Here is a 27402-nt window from a genome sequence, read left to right as displayed (position 1 = left end):
CAGGGCTAAAATATGGAACCAATTTAGACAAGCATGAGAAGACAAATGGATAAAATGTGGTATAATACACAGTGGCATACTACTCAGCTATAATAGAGTGAAATCCCATCATTTTTAGCAGCATGAATGGAAATGTTATCTTAAGAAAAATGAGCCGAACAGAGAAAGACAAATAGCACATGTCCTCACTCACTGGTGGAAACTAGAAAGTTATAGAAGAACAGAGTAAAACAGTGGTCACTAATGACTGTGAAGGGAGTGGAGAAAGGAGATGGAGGAAAGTTAAATAAGGAGCTGCAAAGAACAGTGAGTGAGTGGGAATTATTTCTGGTTTTCTATAGTGCAGGAGGGGAACTACTGGTTAAAAAATCTGACATATTTAAAAATTACTGATGTAGTGACCAGAAGACACCCACTGGGCATGGAGGCTGACCACAGCCCTTAGGAAAGGCCTGCAGTTCTCTTCGGTAGATTGCATGGATTTTGGGAGAAAGCACTCAACAACTGACAGTGCATGGCTTGGGCTACTTCCAAGTAGTGTCCAGAAGGAAGCTGCCAGACACTAAGGTTCCCATTTCCTGAAAAGCTGTTCTGCCTCATTCCCCTTCTCCATTCTCTTTACAATAAACTCCTTGCTTGCCAAAAAAATATAAATAAAAATGAAAAAATAAAAATGACTTGAGTACAAAAATGACAATCCATAAATGATTAACATTTAAAGAGATGGAAGTATATATTTAATACCTGATTTGACTATTATACATTGTATACAGGTATCCAATTACTATAATGTATCTCATAAAGATATACAAATAGTATGTCTCTATAAGACAGCCTAGGGGTCTCAATAACACCAGTCAGGGTTTCTAACAGATGAACGGGTTACAGAACTGTGGTATATACAATAAATGGAATTTCACTCAGCCATAAAGAAGAACAAAATAATGTCACTTTCAAGAAAATGTATGGCAGTAGAGAACATTGTGCTAAGTGAGATTAGCCAGTCTCAGAAAATGATGGGTTGTATGTTTTCTCTCATATGTGGAATCTAGAGAGAAATTGAGAAACAAAAGGAACTTCAGATAAAGGAGGAGAGAGTCTAGTAAGATAGTAGAAAGGTGATTAAGGGAGGTACATGAGCAGGTGAAGGAGAATTAATGAAGGAAACTGTTACAATAATTCTATATACATATATAAAATTATCAATACCAATCTCAGTAATATGTACAGGGAGGGTGAGGAAGTAAGTGGGGGTCCAGAGGGAAACACTCCAAGTACGATGGGATGTATGTTCTATTACTCTGGACCTCATTATGTTATATAATTACAATGTACCAACACAAATACATCTTTAAAAACTAAAAGAAAGAAAATAATTACAGGTTATTTTATATTTATATCTACAGATACTGATATGTTTAAATAAACAGATCTTCCTAATCAATGTAAATAGGCATAATCATAATCCAATCCACTGAAAGCCCTAATACAACATAAAGGTAAATTTCCCTATGGTAAGCTGGGACATCCATCTTCTCCTACCTCTGGACATCACTGCTGCTTGTTTTCTTGTCTTTGAACTTGAGCTAGGACCTGCAGCATTGGCTTCCTTGTTCTCCTGCCTTCAAGTATAGACCAGAAATACACCATCAGCTTTCTGAGTCCTCTAGCTTGTAGATGGCTGATCATGAGACATCTCTTCCTCCATAATCATTTGATCTAATTCCTCATAATAAATATCTATCAACATATATCCTATAGGATTTTTCTTGAGAGCCTTGACTAATACATGTCATATAAATATAGGTGAATTTCTGTTTAGAGAACTTTGAAAAAGTTCTGTGAAAGTTTTGTTCCTAAATGACATGCTAGAAATAGATCTAGAGGACTCAGTAGGGATCTTATCCTGGATTGTTACCTAGAGTAGAGCTTCCTAAACCTTTTCAATATCATGGCACACATAGAAAATAAGATCATTTGTATGTGATAAATAGGTAACCTGAGATAAGATAATTTTCATTCTTAGATAAGAGGGCACCCTGAGGGTTGAGATGGATTTCTCAACATATAGTTTTGAGGTTCTTGTCCCAAAGGGGATAACAATCAAGTAATACTGAGGGCCTGATGAGGGATTCAAAATCTCCTAAACTGGACACTTCTGGGAAGATGGCGACCGAGAAAAGCAGCATTTATGAGTCCTGCTAAAACTCGATCTCTATTGCCACAAAATCAGTGCTTTTCATAGCCAGAAAACACTAGCAACAGAGGGGAAAAAATGTAAACACAAGAGACAGAGAAAAAAAGACTAGAAGAACAACCAGAGACCAGAAAAGAAATCAAGCCCAAATGCAGTGGTGGAGCCACGCCGCACCATCTTCCCTCACAGCACCAGACTCCAGAGAGGAAAGGTAAATAAGGAGCTGAAATGAGTAGCTGCAGATATTTCGGGTGTAATTCAGCAGTTCTTTCAGTGCAAAGAAAGTCTAAAACTCCCAGTGGCCAAGCTTATTACACCTTCCAGGGACTCAGAATGGAGCTCAAAACCAGAAAAGAAATACACCAGCTTCACAGCCGAGGGCATGGCAGTGGCACTATATTGCCAGCAGCAACAATGAGTTCACCCCGCCCTGCGACAGCTCCTGATCAGTGCGCACAATAACCGTGAGTGAAATTGCAGCCCCTAAAGGAGAAATCCCTGTACTGCACTCCAAGGGACTTGCACAGCTTTGATAATCTCCTTGGGTCTGAGATTTTGCAATCCAACCCAGTGAAGGAGTAGCGGTGGCAGAGATAGCACACCCTAATCGCAAATCCCCATGGGAAAATGTCCAGCCCGGCACCCCCACGGTCTCATGCTGCCTTGATTAACTCCCTGGGTCTGAGACTTTGCGATACAATCCAGTAAAGGAGTAGTGGCGGCTGAGATTACCAAACTCAAGATACAGAACACCCTAAGAGAAGTTGTAGTGATCCAGGGAAGGCAAAAAATTCTGAAATCATGGGAAAGAGGAACAACAATAGAGCAATGAATGCCTACAACCCCATATTATCAAAACCTGAAAAAACAGAAATTCAGAGATCTCCAGAAGATCAAATCAGGAATATAACTGTAGAAATAATACAGGACCTTTGAAAAGAATTTAGAGAGAGCCTAAAAGAAATAAAGGAAACAATCATTGATGTAAAGGCCTCAATTTAAAGTATAAACAATCAATTAGACCACAGGAAGAATAAAATCTCGCTCTAGAAGATGATCACTCCGATAGATTCAAAATGGCGACTGAGGGACACAGCACTTCTCAGTAGCTGAAACAAATAAAGTTCAACTACTTAGAAAGAAGTGTCTTAATCAACAAAATAAATACCAGGAACCAAAACAGATCCAGGTACATCGGCGGAACCTGGACCTGCTGCAGATACAATCAGGACGCCCACCGCAGGCTGGCTGTGCGGCTGCCTGCCACCCCAAATGGGCCGGCACTCCCGAGCTCTGACTGAAGTCACCGCGGCAAAATAATCCGGGACTGAAAATGGATATAGGACCTCATCTTAAGCAGTGAGCAGCACCCACGTCAGAATTCTGTGTGCTCACCAGCGACTGGATCACAACAGCACAGGGACTACCACGGAAGCATGAACCAAGGAAGCCAGGTACCTGAGTGCATCCAGGGAAAGTGCAGGTCCTAGCGTGCGCCCCAGCCCCAACCCCAGCACTGGCCCAGGGCATCTGTCTCACACCTCCGAACTCAGCATTGTCCTCGCGCACCCGGACTGCGCCCCGGACCCCTGCTTGTAGTTAGTGCCTGCGCCACTGCCACCCCTAAATCGGAGCCTGCCTTCTAGGCAGCAAAAGCTTGGTGCACCCCAGAAATCTCCTTGGAGCACCCCCAGCTCCTACGTCCTGTGGGAGGCAGAGATCACTGCTGGTCACCGCGCACTGCCTGTGCACCCGGGCTCTTGCGCACCTATCCTGCACTCCTGGACCACCGCTGGGAGTTCCTGCCCGCCCGGTAGCCTGATGCTTAGTTCTAATCGAGAACACAACTCAATACACTTTGGAAGAGCATAGCAGCAGCAATAGGCAGCTGCACCCACTCACACCTGGGCCCAGTAATAGCAGTGCACCCAGCCTGCACTCTCGGAATAGGTAGAGCTCTGGCAGTAAGTGTGGGCATCCAGGAACCGGCATCCCTTTGCCCAGGGTACATCTTGGGACCACACTGGCTAGCCCAGTTGGAATTTCCAGAGACACAGGAAAATCCATCGAGACACAATATCTGCAAAGGACCTCAGGGGGAGGCTTCAAGTATACTTTGGACATCCTCCACCCCTGCTGTAGAAAAGCCCAGGTGGGAGTCGAGTGTGGTGAGTGCAGAGGTGCTAACTACAGGTTGGAATTTCGCAGAACCTGAGATTTGTACAGAATCTAATAACAGTGAAACCAGATATCCTGACACATAAACCCAAAGCAGTTAAAGGAAAGAAAGGTGTCCAAACACCCAGAGTGACCTAAGAAGATAAAAATAGAGTACAAAGAAAACTAAGAGACATTGGACTATATTCTGAAAGCTACCAAAGCAATCAATACGCAAATATTATATGGACCTGACCCCATATTTGTAAATAAGTAGGACTGTTTGTTTTACTTTTATTGTGGATGTTTTGTTTTGTTTTGCTTTTACAGTGCTTTTGTTTTTGGTATGGTTATTGCTGTTTTATATATTTTTTTCTTAACCCACCCTTCTTTTACTTTAACTTTTTTTTTATATAAATATTTGAGAGTGTGCCTTATTTTCTGATTTCACACAGCTGCTAGTTTCTTTTATTTTATTCTTGTCCTTTTTTCCTCTTTCTTTCTCTTTCCTTCCTTTTTTCGTTCTCCTCATTTGACTGGTTTTTCCTTTCTTTTTCTTGAATTACATAATAGCCTTCGTATCTTGTGTGGATTTATTTTTTATGTTGCCTGCTCCTTCCATCACCCCCCTTTACAAACTTTTCCACACTAACCTACATACTCTTCTCCCCCAAAACTATTCCCCATTATATACATCCTTGTTTAATACTCAAAGTATTTCATATATCCTTACTTACTCTACTAATGACAATAGTCCTACTAGTTAACTCTCTCTCTCATTCTTAGCAAGATATTACCTTATCATACTTAAAGTCTTTCTCAACCCAAACATATCCTCTACCTAATCTGACTCCTTTACCCATCACCCCAGCTACTCCCACATCACCCACCTTCAACTGGAAAAGATCTGCTGACTTGCTGATACCCCTAAACTCCTAATTTTAAGATTGGACTAAACATAATACTCACGATCGATGGGTAGAAACCAGAAAAACAGGACAGAGAATGCTATAGATATGAGAACCAGAAATTATGAAGAGACAGCAGAAATCATGAATACTGACCTAGTAGAAATGCAAGAAGGGGAGTTCAGATTCTTGATGTTCAATATGATTAAAGGATTTAAAACAAGTATAGAGGAGGTTAAAGCTGAGATAGCAACACTAAAAAAGAATCAGAAAGAGGTCTGGAATGAAATGAAAGAGGCAATAAGTGAAATGAAGACAGCAATAGAAAGAAATTCTGGAAGATTAGATGAAATGGAAAACAGAATATCAATATTAGAAGACAGTACATCCCAAACCGAAAACACAGTCAGCGATATACAGAAATCTCTACAGCAACAAAACCTAAACATCCAGCAAATATGGGATAATATGAAGTGTCCTAACTTATGGATAATAGGCATTGAAGAGGGAATAGAGGTACAGACCAAGGGCATCTGTAATGTCTTTAAGGAAATAATCTCAGAGGATTTTCCAAATCTGGAAAGAGACTTGAACCTTCATGTCCAGGAGGCATACAGAACTCCACTGAGACAGGACCAAAGAAAGACCACTCCACGCCACATAATAACCAAAATGACCAACACAGAAGCCAAGGAAGGAATCTTAAAAGCAGTGAGAGCAAAAGGAAGGGTGACATATAGAGGCAAAACAATAAGAATCACCCCAGACTATACAACCCAGGTCATGAAGGCTAGGAGAGACTGGTACGACGTGATTCAGACCCTGGAAGAAAATAACTTCCAACCAAAGCTCATCTATCCAGCAAAACTGCTATTCAAGATCAATGGGGAAACCAAAGTCTTTCAGGATAAACAGAATCTCAAAAAATTCATGAATTCAAAGCCAACACTAGAGAAAATTCTTAAAGAAATAAACCATAAGGAAGAAAAAAGAAGCAGACTTCAGAATCAGAGAAGAGAGGAAGTTAATAAGTGGGTCATTTAAGTAAAAAAGAAAGATCACACCACCCAAGAGTAGACAGAACACAAAATGGCAGAAAAAAATTATATTTCAATAATATCTTTTAATGTCAAAGGACTTAACTCACCAATCAAAAGACATAGACTGGCAATGTGGATTAGGAAACATAATCCAAATATATGCTGTCTGCAAGAAACTCACCTCACAGCCAAAGACATTCACAGGCTGAAAGTGAAAGGATGGGAAAAAATATACCATGCCAACAGTGACCAAAAAAGAGCAGGGGTAGCAACCCTGATATCCAACAAAACAGACTTTAAACTAAAACACATCAAAAGAGACAAATCAGGGCACTTCCTTTTATTAAAAGGAACAATACACCAAGAAGATATAATGATAGTAAATATTTATGCCCCAAACGTGGGTGCAACCACATTTGTAAAACAAACCCTTCTGGACATAAGATCCCAAGTAGACCCAAATACAATAATTCTGGGAGACTTTAATATGCCTCACACACCACTGGATCGATCTTCAAGGCAAAAGATGAGTAAAGACGCTTTAGAACTAAAGGAAACCATAAACCAAATGGACCTAATAGACATTTTCAGAGTATTTCAACCAGGAACTACAGAATACACATTCTTCTCAGCCGCCCATGGAACCTTCTCCAAAATAGATCACATCCTGGAACACAAAGAAAATACCAGCAAATTCAAAAGATGTAATATAATTCCTTGCATCTTTTCAGACCACAATGGAATAAAAGTAGAAATCAACAACAGGAAACTCGAAAGGAAGTATTCAAATTCATGGAGAATGAATGATACACTATTGAATGATGAATGGGTAAGAGCAGAAATTAGGGAAGAAATAAAGAAATTTATGGAAACAAACGAAAACAGAGATACAACCTACTAAAATCTATGGGACACCATGAAGGCAGTATTGAGAGGAAAGTTTATTGCATTGAGTGCCCACATAAGAAGGACAGAGAACCACCAAGTAAAGAAGCTAATGACACAACACAAGGACCTAGAAATTCTGCAACAGTCTATTCCCAAAGCCAGCAGAAGGCAAGAAATCATTAAAATTAGAGCAGAAATAAATGAAATAGAGAACAACAACAACAAAAAACAATTCAAAGACTCAATAAAACAAAAAGTTGGTTCTTTGAAAAGATTAATAGAATTGATAAACCCCTGGCCAACCTAACCAAAAGAAAAAGAGAATCAACTCAAATTATCAAAATTAGAAATGAAAAAGGAGATATCACCACAGATAGCAAAGAAATTCAAAAGATTATCAGAAACTACTTTAAAAATTTATACTCCAATAGACTTGAAAACCTGGAAGAAATTGATAGATTTCTAAGCACAGTTAACCTTTCTACACTCAGCCAAGAGGACAGAGCAAGCTTAAACCAACCAATAACAACCAAAGAATTAGAAACGGCAATAAAAATTCTTCCACCAAAGAAAAGCCCAGGCCCAGATGGGTTCCCAGCTGAATTATACAAAACTTTCAGTGAACAACTAATACCAATACTTCATAACATATTCTGGGAAATCAAAAGAGATGGAACTCTCCCAAATTCCTTCTATGGGGCCAGTATCACATTAATCCCCAAACCAAATAAAGAACCTCAAGAAAGGAAAACTATAGACCAATATCCTTAATGAACATAGATGCAAAAATTCTAAGCAAAATACTAGCTATACACATTCAAAACTATATCAAGAGAATAATAGATCATGACCAAATTGGTTTCATCCCAGAAAAACAAGGCTGGTTCAACATACACAAATCAATACATGTTATTCACCACATAAATATAACCAAGAACAAAAACCACATCATCATAGCAATAGATGCTGAAAAAGCATTCGACAAACTCCAACACCTATTTATGTTAAAAACACTGCAAAAAATTGGGATAGAAGGAAAGTACTTCAACATCATTAAGGCAATATACTGTAAACCCAAAGCCAACATCATATTGAATGGGGAAAAACTCCAAGAATTTCCGCTAAAGTCGGGAACAAGACAAGGATGCCCACTATCTCCACTCCTTTTTAATATAGTTCTTGAGACTCTTGCTGCAGCAATCAGACAAGAGAAGGAAATCAAAGGAATTCACATAGGAAGAGAGGAATTAAAATTATCCTTATTCGCAGATGACATGATCCTTTATCTGGAAGACCCAAAAGAACTCAACCAAAAGACTTCTGGAGCTGATTGACAAATTCAGCAAAGTTGCAGGTTACAAAATCAACCTAAAGAAATCAGTGGCTTTTCTTTATGCCAACAATGAATCCACAATGAAAGAAACAAACAACAACAACAACAACAAAAAAACAATTCCATTCACTATAACCTCAAAACCAATAAAATACCTAGGAATAAACCTAACCCAAGATATAAAAGACCTCTACAACAAAAACTATAAAACATTAAAGAAAGAAATTAAAGCCGGGCGTGGTGGCGCACGCTTGTAATCCCCGCGCTTGGGAGGCGGAGACAGGAGGATCACGCAGGTTCGAAGCCAGCCGCGCGCGCTGTCTTAGGAGACCCTGTTTCCAAAAAATAAAAATGTAAAAATGGGTCTGGGAGTGTAGCCCGGAGGTAGAAGGGCTTCAAGGAACCCCAGTACCACCAAAAAAAAAAAAAGAAAAAAAAAGAAATTGAAGAAGACCTTGGAAGATGGAAAGATCTCCTGTGCTCATGGATAGGCAGAATAAATATCATCAAAATGGCCATTCTGCCAAAACTGATATATAGGTTCAATGCAATTCCCATTAAAATACCAGTGACATTCTTCAGAGACCTAGAAAAATCAATCATGAACTTCATATGGAGAAAGAAAAGACCTAGAATAGCCAAAGCAATTCTCAACAATAAGAAATATGCAGGAGGCATTACAATCCCAGACTTCAAACTTTACAATGGAGCAACAGTAGTAAAAACAGCATGGTACTGGCACAATAACAGATATACTGACCAGTGGATTAGAATAGAAGATACAGAAACAAACCCACACATCTTTAGTCAGTTAATCTTTGACAAAGGGGCCAAACACATACGCTGGAGAAAAGACAGCCTTTTCAACAAGTGGTGCTGGGAGAACTGGCTAACCATTTGTAAAAAGATGAATCTAAGCCCCTATATCTCACCAAACACAGGAATCAACTCAAGATGGATCAAAGACTTAGAAATTAGACCTAAGACTGTGAAGTTAGTAGAGGAGAGCATAGGTTCAACACTACAACATATTGGCACAGGAAGTAACTTTCTCAACAAAACCTCCAAAGCTCAGGAAATTAAAGCAAGAATAAACAAGTGGGATAACATCAAACTAAAAAGTTTCTTCTCATCAAAGGAAACTATCAATAACCTAAAGAGGAAGCCAACAGAATGGGAAAGGATCTTTACTAGCCACCATTCTCATAGGGGGCTAGTATCCAGAATATACAAAGAGCTCAAAAAACTCTACACTAGCAAAACAAACAACCCAATCAAGAAATGGGCAAATGAACTAAATAGACACTTCACAAAATAAGAGATACAAAGGGCCAATAGATACATGAAAAGATGCTCTTCATCACTGGCCATCAGGGAGATGCAAATCAAAACTACACTGAGATTCCATCTAACCCCAGTCAGAGTGGCAAGCATAAATCAAACAACAAATTCTGGCGAGGATGTGGGGAAAGAAGTCTTTTACACTGTTGGTGGGAATGCAAACTAGTTCAACCACTATGGAGATCTGGGTGGAGATTCCTAAGAAAGGTGGGAATAGATCCACCATATGATCCAGCTATACCACTCCTGGGTATCTTTCCAAAGGGGAATTCAGAGAAATACAGCAATATATGCATACCTATGTTCATAGCAGCACAATTTGTAATAGCCAAAATATGGAACCAACCCAGACCACCATCAACAGATGAATGGATAGCAAAACAGTTGGAAATACACACAATGGAATTCTATTCAGCCATAAAGAAGAACAAAATTATATCATTTGCAAGAAGATGGAAAACCCTGGAGAACATTATGTTAAGTGAGATCAGCCAAGCACAGAAGGAGAAGGTACATATGTTTCCTCTAACATGCCCAAACTAGGAAACACAGAGGATACCAGTGAGACTCCAGATAATGGATGGGAAATACCAGCAAAGTCTGAATGGAAAGATAGGAGAGGAGGAAGGCTGATTTTGATTAATGAGGGTCTACAGCTGAACATGTGTAAAATTATGAATAAGACATGGTTAACCTAGACAACCATTGGTGGGAGGGGGGAAGGGAAAATGGGGGAGGTGAGGGCACCAAATATAGTTTAAATGTATACTATTTATGTTCAATAATAAAATTGTTAAAAAAATAAAAATAAAAAATAAAAAAGTATTCTGTAAAAAAAAAGAAAGAATATGATCACTCCAAAAATGATCACATAATTTATAACTTAGAAAAAAATCAGACAGCATGAATCTGACATTGAAGAAATATAGGCCCATTTTAAGAAAGCTAACCTAAGATTAATTAGGATAGAGGAGAGAAAAGAAGGTGAAACCAAAGGGATCAATAATCTCTTCAAAGAAATAATGGCAGAAAAATTTCCAAACATAGAGCAAAAGGACGATACACAGGTTCAGGAAACTTATAGAACTCCCTTTAGACAGGATCAGAGAAGAGAATCCCCACACCACATAATTGTCAAAATGACCAATGTGGAAGCCAAGCAGAGAATCTTAAAGGCAACAAAATCAAAAGGCCAAGTGACATTCAGAGGCAAACCAATTAGAATCACTCCAGACTTCCCAAACCAAGTCATGAAAGCCAGAAGGGCTTCGAGTCAACATATTCCAATCTCTGAAAGAAAACAACTTCCAGCCAAAAATTTCCTACCCAGAAAAACTATCTATCAAAATAAATGGGGAAATAAGACATTTCCATTACAAACAGAAACTGAAGGAATTTATGTCTTCAAAACCAGCACTAGAGAAAATACTCAGAGAGATTAACTACAAAGAAGAAATAGGTAATACACATCAGAACCAGAAAACAAGATTTTCCATCCAGCAGACAACTAAGATTGGTTATCTGTGGAGATTCATTATTTATTTTAGTCTTTTACCTATTTCTAAATTGTATTGTTTGTTTTTATTATTGCTAATTTTTAGGATTTCTATTTGGAATATTAATATAACTTCAGATATAGCATTTGGAAATATTTTATCCCATTCTATCAGTAACTTTTAACTCTGTTTACATTGTCTTTGGATGTATAATTTTTTTATTTTTTAGAAAGTTTGTTTATTCTTTTGGTGCCGGTGCTTTTGAAATCATATCCAAGAAATCACTGCCAATTTCAATTTTGTGAAGTTTTATGACCCAGGTTTTCTTCTAAAGGTTTATAGTCTTAAGATTTACATTTAGGTCTTTTATCTATTTTAAGTTAATATTTGTATATGGTGTTAGGTAAAGGTCCAATTTTATTCTTTTTCATGCAATTATTATTTTTCAACAATATTTAGTGAAAAATTATTATTTCCTTCACCAAATGTTCTTGGAAACCTTGTCAAAAAAAACTTGACTATATATGGAAGAATTTATTTCTAGGCTTTTTATTTTACTCCACTGGTTTATATATCTGCCTTTATAGCATTAATACACTGTTTCAATTATTGTTGTTTTTGGTTTGAAATCAGAAAATGTACATCTTCTAGCTTTGTTCTTTTTTGAGATTGTTTTGAGTATTTAGAGTTTATATTTCATGTTAGAATAGACTTTTTTCTGAAAAAAAAAAAAGTATGGTAGTTTCACCTTAAAAAAAAGAAAAAAATATCCTCTGGTAAGAAAGATAGCAAAAAGAAATATTGAAATGTTATCTCTAAGTCATCAAAAGCTTGATATTAGACAAATGAATCCATTATGTGAGATTATCATTGTTAATTTTGGATAAATTACTATAATATTAGATGTCAAACACTAAGCCAAGCATGGGAAGGAGGGATGGGGAAGGAATGTGGTGGGGATTGTGTAGGGGCTAACTGGGCTATGTGTGCATGTATGTCTACACAAGTTTTTTTTATCCCATTATGATGTATGAATACAGTGCACCAATAAAAATTTAAAAAAAGAGTCTACTAAAATGTAATAACAGTTATGGAAATAGTGATCATTCTCTTGCTACTACTTTTTGTAATGTCATTACTTTTTTTTTTTTTTTGGTGGTACTGGGGTTCCTGGAAGCCCTTCTACCTCCGGGCTACACTCCCAGACCCATTTTATATTTTTGAAACAGGGTCTCTTACGCCAGCACGGCTGGCTTCGAACCTGCGAGATCCTCCTGTCTCCGCCTCCCAAGCGCGGGGATTACAAGTGTGCGCCACCACGCCCGGCCATGTCATTACCTTTTATCCATAAATTAATCATAAGGACTATACTTCTAATAATGACAAGATAAACAGGTCAGATGATTCTTCATAGAAAATGACTATGTACTGGAAAAATTATTAAAGACAACTACAAACACATAAAATGCCAGTAATGGAGAGAAAAGGTCAGAACAATTTTTAGAAACTAATGACTCAAATATATCCACATTTGGTGAAGAAAATTAACTTACAAATCTAAAAGTTCAATAAATCTTTAGCAGGATAAACTAGCGGAAATACAGCAGACCTATGGGAATCGATTTCCTTGAAGTTAGAGATAATGAGAAAACCTTGAAAGCAGCAGGTAAAAACGACTCATCACTTAATAGGGAAACAGTGATATAAATAATGGGGAGCTTCTCATTAGAAATGATGGAGGCTACAAGACATTGTAATAGCTTATTCAAAGTGCTAGAAGAAGACAGGTGTGGTGCCACATGTGTGTAATCACAACAATCAGAAGGCTGAGACCAGAGGATCATAGTTTGCTACTTAGTGAGGCCCTTTTTGCAACTCAGTGAGACCCTGCTTCAAAATAAAGAATAAAAAAATAGGGCTGGGGTGCAGTTTGGAGGTAGCATGTCCCTTGGTTCCATCTCCAGTACCGAAACAAAAACAAAAATAAGTGCTAGAAGAAAATGAACCTATCAATCAAGAATTTTCTTCACAGAGAATAGTTATTTGAAAATAAGGACAAAATAAAGCTAATTTCAGATAAACAAAGACTGAAATAACTAACTGGTAATGGAGCTGTCCTATGGGGAATGCTAAAAGAGATTTTCAGGTTTAAAGGAATAATGAGATGGTTACTCAGATCCAGTGGAAGAAATCAGAAATGTGAGTATATGTACATTTAAATTTTAATGTATATATTGATATATACATGTGTATACACATATAGACTTCTATTCATACACACATATGCAAATCCACATTTTAATTTTTAAAAGAAATAAGACTGCCTAAAATAAAAAAATGAAGCTTTATTATTGGACTTAAAGCTGATGTGTACAAGATTGACTGAAAACCAATTAAATTAAGTACTAGAGACAAAGAACGATATTTCACAATTTCAAAGGATCAATATGTCAGAATATTAAATAATTATAAATGCATGTGCTTTATAACAACAGACTTCCAAAATACATGAACCAAAACTCTCCAGAAATAAAAGAACAAATAGATAAACCAATACTTAAGAGTTGGAGATTTAAACACTTTTCTCAGAGATTGATGGAATAAATAGAATGAACAGAAAATCTGGATAACACTATCAATTAACTTGACATTTATAGGGCCCACTACAATACCAACAGAATATTCCCTTTTCTGAAGTGCACAGGGGCTATTCACCAGGATGACCATATAGTGAGCTATAAAACAAGATATACAATTTGAAATAAACACTTCATAAAAGATATATAATTTGAGTACTCAGAAGAAGATACACAAATATATATAAACACACATAAAATGAAGCTCAAAATAATTGGTCATGATTTATTTAATTGAGATAAAAAATAAAACCACATTGAAAATCAGTACATATCCACTAGAATAGAAAATATTAAAAATATTGACAATACCAAGTGTTGTAAGAGTATGAAGCAAGGCAGGAAAACAAAATGATACAGCTACTTTGAACAGTTTGACAGAAACTTATAATGTCTAACATGTACTTACTTTATGGCCCAGTAATTCTATTATTAAGTATCTACCTAAGAAAAGTGAGAACCCATTTCTACACCAGTATGCTTAATATTTACAGTAGCCTTTTCATAATAGCAAAAATTGAAAACAACCCAAATGATCATAAACTGATGGGGAGATAAAATGTGGTATATTCATAACATAATACTACTCGGTAATAAAAGTGATTGAAATTCTGATACAAGCTACAAATAACATGAACTAAAAAATACCATAATAAATTAAAGATGTAAAAACATACTATGTTACTTTTATTTATTATATTCTTTTTTTTTCACTCTACAGAGTTTATTGGGTTTATAACTGGACGAAGTCACATGTGTACAAAATGAAGCTCACACTATCCCAAAGCATAAGAGGGACTGAGGTTTAGGGATCCATTACTGGCCTTTGGGGAAGCTCTGAGGTGAGGGGCAGCCAACCCTCCCACTCCAGAGGTGTGGCCACAGGGGTTCGGAGGAGAGGGGGCCCACCTGGCTTTAGTCATAGAACTCAAAGAGTCTGGCAGTAGGCCAGGACAGACAGATTGATTTGGAAGAGTGGGAGCCCCTGAAACCACCCTGCTCAGGGAGTCCAGGGACTGCTCCACCAGTCTCACAGTGCAGTTGTCCAGACCTAGACTCAGGGGCTGGTGCAAAGGGGAGGCAGCAAAGCAGAAGGGAGGAGACACTGATGTGTGGTGGCAGAGGCACCTGGACCTGTGGAAGAGAGTGGGTGGGGAAGCGGACTAGCTGCCCCTGGGCAGCTAGCAGTGGGTTTCATAAATGCCACTGCGGCCAATGTATCACACCCATTTGATGACATCGTGGTCGCTGTAGTTCAGCTTCTGTTCAAACACCTTCAAGTAGCGCACCTTGAGGCCAGAGGGCGCAAATGGCACCTCAAAGTTCATGGAAATGGGGGGCCGAGCCCATTTCTGCTTGTCGTTGGTGGGCAGCAGCTCGATATCTGCACTGATCTGCAATTCCTTCATGCTTGCCATGCGCTTGATCTTCCACACAATGGCGTTCTCGCTGGCCTTGTACTTGGCCTTCCCCTTCATGCAGATCACCTGCACACCACTTGTGTTCAGTGGGGTTGGGATCCTCACCTCAATATTCTGGGCCAACAGTGAAGGCTTGAGGTTTTACTTGATGACCACCTTTACCTCCAGCTTGGTGCATCCCACTTCCTGCACAAGAGGGATCACCCGGAAAGGAAGGATGACGTCCTTGGTGGTATGGTACCTCATGAGCTCAAACTCTCCATCTGGTGGAATAAAGCTGATGCTCCGTTCAGAGTCAAACTTGCTGAGTCACACACACTGGTGGAAGGTGCAGTCATCAATGGCAATTGATTGCTTCCCGCTCTTGCTTGTTTCATCAGCTGTGCCTTTGCCCTGCTTTTCAATGACAATCTTGTCATTCATCCCAAACTTGCACTCGGGCATGCCACTCAAGTAGCTCTTCATTACAACCAGGCCTGATACATGGGTGCCCCTGTGGGGACATGAGCAGGTTCACACTCTGCAACACATCCAGGAAGAGCTCATTCCGGCGATATTTGATGCCCTTCCACTGCCAGCCGATCTGCCCGGTCACTTGGCTGGTGATCTGGGACTGTTCTTCTTTTGTCTGATGCTGACTCTTGATGCCCTGCTGGGTGATAAAGGTTTTCAGTGCGCCTGTCTCTGAGTTCTGTGGGTAGCCAAAGTCCAGGATCTCATCCAGCAGCTCATATATGAGCACGAAATTGTTCTTAATGTTTTCCTCGTTGATCTTGCCAAAGTAGGCAGCCATTACATCACACATCTTATAGAGGAACTCGAAGACCATGGCAGCATTGACATTTTGCTTGGTGACAGCTGCCAGCCAGATGTTGGACCGCTTAACATGGAAGAAGCTGGTGCTGGCAATGTTTGTGACAGGGCTGCGCACCTGCTGCCCTGCGTGGATAACATTGACCCGAAAGGCATCCACTGCATTTCTTCCAATGTCATCTCGGTAGACTCGGGGATAAGCACCTCCCCCTTGTGATTATAGATGAATAAGCCTCCAATCATTGTGGCAGCTCAGTCTCCTCGGCTCTGAGAATAGACCTGGCATCCGCGGCCCCCGGCTCGACCGGCCGGCCACTGCACCGATCCCAAGATATCCACCCCTTATTTATTATATTCTTAAAAGGCTCTTTATTGCTGCTTAAATCTCTTTGATTGCTATTGGTCAGATTAAATTTTCTATATCTTGACTCAATTTACTCAATGTAGTTTCTAATAATACAATGGATTTCCATGCTGTCAGTGGTAATATCACTTTATTCATCTCTTATTTTAGTAATTTGGGTTGATTTTCTTTTTGTTAAGTTGGCTAGTGGTTTATCTACTTTGTTTATATTTTTGAGAAACCAGGTTTTGGTTTTGTTGATTTTCTGTAATTTTTTTATTCTCTACTTCATTGATTTCTGCTCTGATTTTAATAATTTTCTGTCTTCTACTGGCTTTGGGATTAGACTATTCCTGTTTTTCAAGAGCTTTGAGGTATGTCATTAGGTTACTTATTTGGTAATTTTCTGTTCTTATATGAGCACTCAGCACCTTCAAGGTATCCCAGAGGTTTTAATATGCTGTGCCTCTATTTTCATTTGTTTCTAGCAATTTCTTAATTTCTCCCCTTACTTCTTCAGTGATCTATTTCTCTTTCAGCAGTGTGGTGTTACTCTGGGTCTTACGATAATTGATTTCTAGTTTCATTCCACTGTGGTCTGAAAAGGCGCAGGGGATTATGTCACATTCTTTGAATTTTTTAGTGCTCACTTTTTTTCCCAGGATGTGATATATTTTGGAAAAAATTCCATGAGCAGCGAAGAAAAATGTGAATTCAGCTGTATTTGGCTATAATAGTTTGTATATATCTAATAGGTCCATTTGGTTTATGGTGTTCTTTAGGTGTGAGACATTTTTACTGACCTTTTGTCTACAAGATCAGTCTAGTGGTGTGAGAGGAGTGTTGAAGTCTCCCAATATTACTATATTGGGATCTATATGTGACTTAATGTCACAAAGAGTTTTATAAAAGTGGCTGCACCTATGTTTGGAGCATAAATGTTGACTATCCTTATTTTCTCTTGCTGATTTGTTCCTTTTACCAGTAAAAAAAAAGGGCCTGCTTTATCTCTTCTGATAAGTTTAGGCTTGAAGTCTAATTTTTCTGACATCATAGTTACTACTCATGCTTGTCTTAGAGTTCCATTGGCATGGATTACCTTGTTCCATACCTTCACCTTTAGACTGTGAGTATCTTTACTTATAAGGTGTGTTTCTTGCAGGCAGCAGATAGACAAATTCTGGTTTTTAATCCATTTGCTACCTTATGTCTTTGAACATAATTGTGACAGTAAGCAGATAAATGGTTGTAGGACCAAGAACTGTGCTGGAGATTGACAAAAACAGGGGCTTCTTTGGTACTTTTTGGAGTGATGAAATGTTCTAAAACTAGAAACTAGACTGCAGTGGCAGTTGTCCAACTAAATACATTGTCTAGCTCATGGAACTGCATACGAAGTAAGTGATTTCATTGCATATAAATTCTACTTTACTAATACTGTTAAAGAAAGCTACACAATTCAGAGGTAGACATTATTCCATTTTGCAACTGAGTAAACAATCTCAGAATGATTGTATTACTGGATTAGGTTAGGCTGCTAGATACCGTCAAACCTAAGTCCATGTTGGTAATTACTGTTGTTAGTACTGATGGGCCTGTGGTGAGCACCAGGAGGCTGATGGGAACTCCCAAGTCCACAAACCTTCCCCAGCTGAGGCTGGGACTGCTGCCCTTCACAGAAACGTTCTGTGACTAGGAACACACAGAGAGCCTTGGGCTGGAGACACTGTCGAGAGGCAATGGGATCTCCTGGAGAAACCAAAAACCTAACAAATGTTAAAATTCTGGCTTTGCCAACTTAGCCATAAAACTTAAGGAAGCTTTCTAACTTCTTCCACTTCATTTTCTTAGCCTACATAAATAACTCAAGGATGTATCACCTTGTTTGTTGAGTTGTTGTATAGATTAAATGAGATAGGTAATATAAAGGACCAGAGCCTTGGTAGAGACTTAAAAGTAAGTTCCCTTCACTTTTTCTCTTGAGGAAAATGATGTTCAGTTTCACAGAAGAAGGATTTAAGATTATCTTTTCAATTTCTTAAGTTCTTTACTGAGGAAAAATAGGATTTTTAAAATCAAGCACTTTCTTGGACATAGAGTTAGCTAGCCTTCAAAAATATGAAGCTTAATTTTATAATTAATTCCTTCTCTTGCTTTATTTCTATGAAGTCTGATATATAAAGCTTCCAATTTTCTGCACCTCAATAAAAATCCAAAATAAACTATATGTGTGTAACTTACATATACATGAGAGAACTTGAATTTTTTGAATCACAGTTGTATGGCAGCAAGTAAATATTTAAAACTATAAAATAAAACCTTAAGCCGGGCGTGGTGGCGCACGTTTGTAATTCCCGTGCTTGGGAAGCAGAGACAGGCGGATAGCGTAGGTTCAAAGCTACCCAAGCTGGCTTAAGAGACCCTGTTTCCAAAAATAAAATAGGTCTGGGAGTGTAGCCCGGAGGTAGAAGGGCTTCCAGGAACCCCAGTACCACAAAAAATAAAAAATAAAAAAATAAAAAATAGCCGGGCGTGGTGGCGCACGCTTGTAATCCCCGCGCTTGGGAGGCAGAGACAGGAGGATCATGCAGGTTCGAAGCCAGCGCGCGTTGGTTTAGGAGACCGTTTCCAAATAAAAATGTAAAAATAGGTCTGGGAGTGTAGCCCGGAGATAAAAGGGCTTCCAGGAACCCCAGTACCACCAAAATAAAATAAAATAAAATAAAAATAAAACCTTAAATGACTATAGTGTAAATACTAGGCATTCATCCTATCAGGTCCAAGAAACAATAGCTTAGTAGATGTCACAATATACAAAAATCTTGTAACTTTTTTTTCTTTTTAAGTTCTAAGACTTTGAGATTAAAGTCAAAGAGCCCCCCCCCAAGAAGAGCCCAAAGCATTTAATTATTCAGTACTAATCTGACTAGATAATAATGAACTCCTTCCCTCTTCATCATGTCTATAAAAATATGGTGGTTGCCATGCCTCACTGTGCATAAAAATAACCTTCTGTAAAATGGCAGAGATCCAGGGCCTTAGACAAAAAAATTATGATTTGGTAGGACAAAGGTAGGACTTGGTAATTGATTTTAATTTTTTTAATAACCCCTGGTAGTTCTGGTACAAGTGATTCCTGATAGCACTCAAATCTACCTATCTCTCAAGATTCTCTTTTCCTAAGGAAATTTCCCATGATTACTCCAACTCAAGATTCTCCAAGGTACTCTTTGGGAACATTAATATGTGTTTTGAGCAAATACATTTGGTAACACATTTGAAGAAATACACGTTTAGCCTGTAATCATCTGATTTTCTGCTTGCTGTCTGTATCAACACAAATCAATATGTCTCCCCACTCCGTATCTAAACTGAATAATTCACCATTTTCTAATTTTATTACTCATTTCAAGGATACCTCTCCTCTCTCCAAGAGGACTGAATGTTATAAGCCCTTTGTGCCATTCAGAGCATCCTTGATAATGGTCACTACCTGGGAAAGCAAAGACACTTATGCCCAGACTGTGTGTGTGTGTGTGTGTGTGTGTGTGTGTGTGTGTGTGTGTGTGTTACTGGGGGTGGAATCCAGGGGCTTTTCTACCTCCAGACTATACTCCCAGACCCATTTTATACTTTATTTGGGAACAGGTTCTCACTAAGTTGCTGAGAGCCTTACTAAGTAGCTGAGGCTGGCTTCAAACCTGTGTAAACCTCTTGTCTCAGCATCCCACACGCTGGGATTAGAAGCGTGCACCACCTCGCTGGGCATGGCGAGACTATTTTAACTAATGTCACAATGAAATTAGTTGGGAAAAGCAGTTTTAAACTTGTGTTTAAAATTCCCATTACTACATTCTGGTCCAGTACCTTTTGATTTTCCAAATGTGGAAAATCAAAACTGCAGAGGAAACCACGCACTGGAAATGTCAGAGGCTCACACAAGCCACTCTGCATAAGGTGAGCAGTGTAATCCACTATGTAATTGAATGGAACTGGCCCTAGAAGAATGGCATGCTATCATATGCTACATTTATAAAAACTCTTTTTCAAAATGCTGTGTGATTTTTATTTCTGGTAGCCATACGAAGGTAATAAAAAATAGTTCAGTTAAAAAAAACAGGCAAGTAAATAAATAATCTTTTACACAGAATTTTAAGTCCAAGTAGGCTTGCAACCTAAAGATAAGAGTAGCATTTATAGTCTTAACTAAGATAGAAAAGCTTCAGAAGTTGGAGAATCTTCTCAAATTGTACATAAAAGTTTGTGTTTTCATTTTTGGAAAGTGGGTATTTTATATTCATTTGAACCAGAAAGAGATCCATAACTTTAAAATAGTTTATCAATCTCTGGCATAAATATTACATTTGGCTTATGCAATCATCAAGCTTATAAACACAGGGTTATTCTTATATACTTCTCCAAACAATATGTTAAAAGTCTATTTTAAACACTCTAATATACCTTTAATGGACTGCACTATTTACAGACCTGAAGCTCTGATGTCTTTACTGCTCTCTAGAGCCAGATGTTTATATATTTACTTAAAATGGCTAACTGAATAATCATGGTCGCAAGTCAAATAGCACACATTCTTTTAGTTTTACAAATACAGAGAGTTTATAAACTCTGAAAGAAAAACTACTATCTGGTAATTGACCCCAAACTGTATTTGCTAAGCTAATATAAATCATTGTTCTGAATCAATATAGTCATTTTCTCCAATAATAACTGGCTGGCATTTCTCTGGATAAATAAAAAAAAGTGGAAAGGGTTTATAGTTTGGGGATTTGTAAAGGACATGCAAGTCAGTGGATGCTGTAAAAATTTTTTTGGTATTTCTAAGGAGACAAATGAATCCTTAGAGCTAGAATTTCAAGGCCAGAACAATGCAGTATAGTCAACAAAAGTATGGGTAAAGTTGGAGCAGTTCCACCCTGCAGATGACTTTTATAGCATGGGTCATCTATCTCCCTCTTTCCCTTCAGTACTTTAGTTGAGGGTCACAGAGAGTATGTTTTTACTGCTCTAAAACATCAACAACTAAAAATATTGACAGGGAACATGGGAAATAATTTGGCTTCAAGGTAGTTGCATTTTAGATACTGCTGTCTAAGAAAAATACCTCAGAATGAATAGGTCTGTTTTGTTTCCTCCAGCAACATGCTGACACTCAGACATAAATGCTGACCCTCCACCATGGATTTATGATTGTTTCCATATTCTTCAAGTACCCTTCCTTATGTCATCAACAAATAAAAATAAGACAAGGGCCAGAAGTGTACAGATACTTCTCTGTTTTATGATGGGGATAATATCATAAAAGTAGAAGTCCTGATTAAGTTGAAAATATTGTGAGTTGAAGCTGCACTTGATATACCTAGCCTACCAAATGCCATAGCTTAGCCACACAGTAAGGCACGAAGTGTGTGTCATTTGCCCTGGCAATGGTGAAGGTGCAGAGGAGCTGCAGTGCCTCACCCCACCCAGTATGGTGAGTGTCCTGTCACATATTGCTAGCCCAGGAAAAGTTCAAAATTTAAAACACAAAGTTCAGTTTCTACTCAATGTGTATTATATCCATGCCATGGTAAAGTTAAAAAAAAATCACAAGTTGAACTCTTGTAAGCAGGAGAGCCCCAGTTTTATAGACTATAATACCATTCTGATCATGGACTATAATAGATATAATTATTTACACAATATGTAATTATCACAGATGGATATAATTACTTTTTCACCTTGGGTGATTTCAGAGGAAACAGGGCATTGTGAAAAGGGCAGGAAGTTAGAAGTTAGATAGATTTATTCATTTAATCCTCGCCGACATATTTATTAGAGGTCAGTGTTGTGTTGGCTACTGAGAACACAATGGGAAACTTAGATACAATCCTGGCTGCCTGGAATGTTATAGCTTCAGTTGTAGGATGCTATTGAGAACTTATGAATCAAGTTATCTAATCTTGGTGAGCCTCATTTGTAAAAGAAAACAATATCATTAATTTTAAAAAGTATACTTTAAAAAGTCCCTGGCTCAATATCTAACAAATAGGTAATATTTGATTTTTAAATCTGAAATATCATTAGCCAATCATCATTATTAGCCACTTATTTCTTAGTTTTAAGGGAAAGACACACCATGACTAGAAAACTGTATGATCAGAGAATACACCTCAAATTCTTTAAAGAACAATAGAGTGTAACCTGAACGTGGTGGCACACGTTTGTAATCTCAGTGACTCACGAGGCTGAGGCAGGAGGATTACAAATTTGAGGCCAGCCTGGGCAACTCAGTAAACACCCAGTCTCAAAAAACAAAAATGGCTGAGGATGTAGCTCAGTGATAAGAGTGCTCTTGCGTTCAATCTCCCGGACTGTGAACAAAACAAAATGAATGCATAGTCGTACATGATGGTATGCAAATGTTTTATAGTCTAGTGGTTATTTTATCTTGCTTAGCTGCATCTGATCTTACAGCTCTCCTTTTCACCAATACAACAGAGAGCTATAGTGGAAGGTCAGAGCAGTTATTCCGATTCCCCATATAATAAGATAAAAAAAAAAAAAAAACTCTGAAGAGTTACTTTACACAGACCCAAAATGCAACTTAGGAATGTGTGAAGTTGTGGCTAAGACCAAACTCAAGGGTGGCAAGCAACAAAGGGCTCATTTTTTAAAATTTCCCTGTGAAGAACTGTAACCCTCTGTTCAGGGCAGAATGTCCTGACTTCTGCACCAGGATTATTGAGGAGGCGGAACTTCACTGCAGTCGCCAGCAGCTCAGTGGCTCCTGCTCTTCATGGCCAGCTCAAGACCCCATTTTGATTTTCTTCCTCGAACTTCATGTGTGTAAAAGTTGTGTGATTTAAATACTTCTCAACTGCTTATTCAAGAAAAATTAGAGTCAAGGAATATTTCTCATCATGAAAACATAACCAGCATTCCTGAATCAAATTAGTACTGTTTTAGCCCAAAGCAAAGAAGCATACAGCCCTCATGATTTTGTGTATCTTGCTTTTGTCCCCCCCCACCCCGACTGGGGATTGAACCCAGAGGCATTCTACTTCTGAGCTACACTCCTACCCCTTTCTAGTTTTTGTTTACAAACAAGGCCTCCCTAAGTTGTTGAGGGTCTTGGTAAGTTACTGAGCTGGCCTCAACCCCATGATCCTCCTCAGGAACCTGTCTCAGCCTCTCAAGTACGGGAATTACAGGCGTGCACCACCATGCCTGGCTCTGTGTATCTTTATCTTGGTAAATAAATGAGGGTTTTCTGAAATACCAAAGTAATTGAAAAACATACAGAACTCTGTATACTTATCTTTAGGGGTATATGGAACCAATGGGTTTATTTTCAAGGTTCCTATTCTTTTTGAAGGACATGGAGAATAGTCTTGTATGAATCATGACTTAAATTGCAAACATTTGATCAATGCTTTTTTTTTAATAAAAAATTTGATGTAAATCTCTTATGGTAGGTACTTTCTGGAACCCTGACAACAGAGCTTCCCATCCCTGTACCTTGTCCACAGGGCTGGGTGCCAGGTGTCTTGTTGGAGTTACTTGAAATTGTGTCCCTTGACCTAGTTGACTGGAGCATAGGCAGGCATATTTTTTCTGCTGAGATTTTGGGGTTTCAATTATGATACAAAGAGACCACAAAAAATTATAGATAAATAAAGCACAGGATTCTGAAGAAAAGGTCCACCATCCTGCTTTGAAGACTAGAGCCTAGCTTGAATCCTGGCAACAAATTACCCATGTGGATCTAAAGTAGCTGAAATTGGTTTCTGCTATTTGCAAACAATAAACTCCTAACAAGTACATAACAATTCAAATGATAATTTTTTAGAAAATCCAGACTATGATAAATAGTTCAGAGACTATCAAAGGTTGCTACAAAGCATTTGAAACAAGCTTATTATGTCACAGTACTTATTTCCAGAGCCCCAGGATATAGGAGCAGGTCCATATTTGGGCTGGTGATCAGACTCAGATGAACCCAGTCTGTGGAGCAGGCACTGACCCTCCTCTTGTCTATCAGTATGGTGAAAGCCTACAAAGTTTCCTTGCTAAGGGTGGGGTGGGGTACAGCTACAACCTAAACTCTACTCTCAACAACAGCGCACCTGAAAGACAGAAGTCGCATAAACTATTTCTCAGAGAGGGATGTCAGAACCCATGCAAGAGAATAGGGGATCAAGAAAGAGGACATAGCTAGGTGCAGCCCTATACCTGTAATCCCAGTACTTGGGAGGCAGGGACAGGAAGTTTACAGGTTCAAAGCCAATGTCCAATAACTTAGTGAGACCCTTTCTCGAAACAAAAAATAAAATATGGCTGGAGTGTGCAGCTCAGAGGTGGAATCCCATTGGGCTCAATCCTCAGTGATACCTCAACAGTACCCAGGTGACATGGTGGCATGGTTACATCAAGAAGAAACAGAGCCATGGACAGATCCATAAAGCCATAAAATATTTTGGAATCCAAGACTATCAACAGTGGGACAGATTCCAAATGTACATAAGAGTTAGAATGATCACCTCTCATCCCCTCCCCAAAACAGATAAACAACAACAATAGTTCTGTTGGTGTATCTGCAGGGACCCACACCAATATAAATTCTTGGGTCACCCAGCTCAAGCAGCACAGAGACGGCTTGGCTGCAGGGAACAGTGACATTTCAGGGAGAAATGCAGCGAGCTCAGAGCTCTGCCCACTGAAGCCGTGGTGCAGCTGGGATAGGGAGGGACAGTGCTGCTGGACCACTGAAGCTGAAACTCATGCCCTGGAGGGTCTGGCAGCATCAGGAGAGCCACCAGACCAATTGATGAACACATAGCTGCATCCTCAGGGGGTGGTCCTGACTGCCAGCTATCCTGCATGGTAACAAGGAGAATTTTATCAGAGACTGAAATGAGCAAAGCACACAACTCAGTGCCACTTCCACATTATCACAAAGTTCAGAGACACATGGAACATATTTCAGGTGCCTGTGGATACACCATGGTGTAAGACAGTATCTTGCACACAAGTAGTAAGATAAAGATTCACTAAGCAGTAACCTTTGAATCATTTTTTGGAAAGCTTAAACTGGGAGCATTAATTGTTATGAGTATTCTGAGAATTTCATCTATAGCTCAGAGAGAAAGCTCATGTCTGTCTACAATGGGACAGAGATTTAGGATACTCAGAGAGCTTTATCCCCAAAATGTGAACTCATCTGAGAGATAGCTCCTTCTCTAGAGGTACCTCTCATTATTCAATAACCATGATGATCATTTTAATAGACAAAAGGTACCCAGGGTTTTATTTTGGTTGGTAAATGAAGAAGAAAGCCTAAATAAAAGATGGTTAAGTAGCTTGTTTCTGAGGATACTTAGCCATATCATTTACTTATTCAGGTTTTTATGACTGGCTCATGGCTCTGCTTTTTAAGAGTAGAAAATCTCACTCTACTGTAGCAATTAAGCTTTTTGTAGAGCCTGAAACACACACACACACACACACACACACACACACACACACACACACACACACACACTGTGTAGTAAGTAGACAGTAAGTGCCCCAGGCAGTTTATTGGCAGCCTGGGAATATTTCACCCATTGTTCCAGTGTCGCCCAGATTTATAATTGCAGTTTCCATCACAGGCATTTGACACAGTGTACATTTCTAAAGTGCTTCCCTACCTCTAAATGGTTTCATCTAATTCTTCTTTAATTCCAGGAGAGAATTATTTCATGGTATATTGGCTAGTGCAAGGATACTTTAGTTTACTATGTGAAATTAGCTTCTGTGTTCATTTCTGACTTATAGCTGCATTCTATTGCCATTTACTTTCTGCCTTCTTTTTTAGCAGAGGAACTAAGCTGAAATTCAGGTGCACCGGTAACTTTTAAAGCAGCTACGAATAATTTTGTAATCCTTCTCGTCTAACACAAGGTCCAGATTCAAATAACGTGATCTCAAAAGCATTTTTCTAAACCTCAAAGCTAATTTAAAATTTTTTTTTAGCCAGGCATGGTGGCAGATGCTTGTAATCCCCACACTTGGAAGGTGGAGACATGAGGATTGCGCAGGTTTGAAGTCAGCTGCGCTGGCTTGAGAGACCCTGTTTCCACATTAAAAAGTATGAAAATAGGTCTGGGAATGTAACCCGGAGGTAGAAGGGTTTTCAGGAAAACCACCAAAAAATTTTTTTTAATCTGTCAAGAAATTGATTCTTTAGAAGGTTGTCATTGAAATATTTGAAGTACCCATAAGTTGAATTCTGATCATAAATTATTCCACATGAAGAAAATATAATACGGTAGGCACTGATAGGGGTAACCCATGATCTTGTTGCCCCCAATCCATTCTAAAGATGTATAGAATCATCCTAAGGATAGAGGGTGACAAAACCAAGAGCGAAAGTAAAAGGGGAATTCATGCTGAATAAGGACGAAGGTAGGTGTGGGAGATAGAAGCACAGGCTGATGGTGAGGATCGAGAAACCTGTGTTCAGTTGGTGAGGCTCTCCTAGAGATCTTAGGAATCTGCTGGTATCCTAAGACTCAGTGTGTTAGTCAGCTTTTCATCACTATGACCAAAATACTTGACAAGAACAACTGAGAGGAGGAAAGATTTATTTTGGCTTATAGTTTCAGAGAATCCAGTCCATGATTGGCCAGCTTGATTCCTCTGGGCTTGAGGTGAGGCTGTACATCATGGTGGAAAGGCATGGAGCAAAGGGAAACAGGTAGGTGGGGAGGATAGGGAGGAGGGTTTTAGGGTGACCATAAGTCCTTCTAGGGCATGCTCCTAGTGACCTATTTCTACAACTAGGTTCT

General features: G+C 38.8%; 1 protein-coding gene and 1 pseudogene across 2 annotated transcripts in view; both read right to left on the bottom strand.

The window, feature by feature from the left end:
* CPA6 (carboxypeptidase A6) overlaps positions 1–27402 on the bottom strand; it is a gene marked incomplete at its 3' end in the record, with an annotated part of 380639 nt that overhangs the window by 319491 nt on the left and 33746 nt on the right. The gene's annotated exons all lie outside the window — the stretch shown is intronic.
* On the bottom strand, positions 15178–16473 carry LOC308262711 (AP-2 complex subunit mu-like; annotated as a pseudogene). The gene has a single exon. The product of its transcript is annotated as an AP-2 complex subunit mu-like (transcript).

The sequence above is a fragment of the Muscardinus avellanarius genome, assembly GCF_963383645.1.
Source record: "Muscardinus avellanarius genome assembly, chromosome: 4".
Lineage (NCBI taxonomy): Eukaryota > Metazoa > Chordata > Mammalia > Rodentia > Gliridae > Muscardinus > Muscardinus avellanarius.
This window is presented reverse-complemented; position numbering and strand designations above follow the sequence as displayed.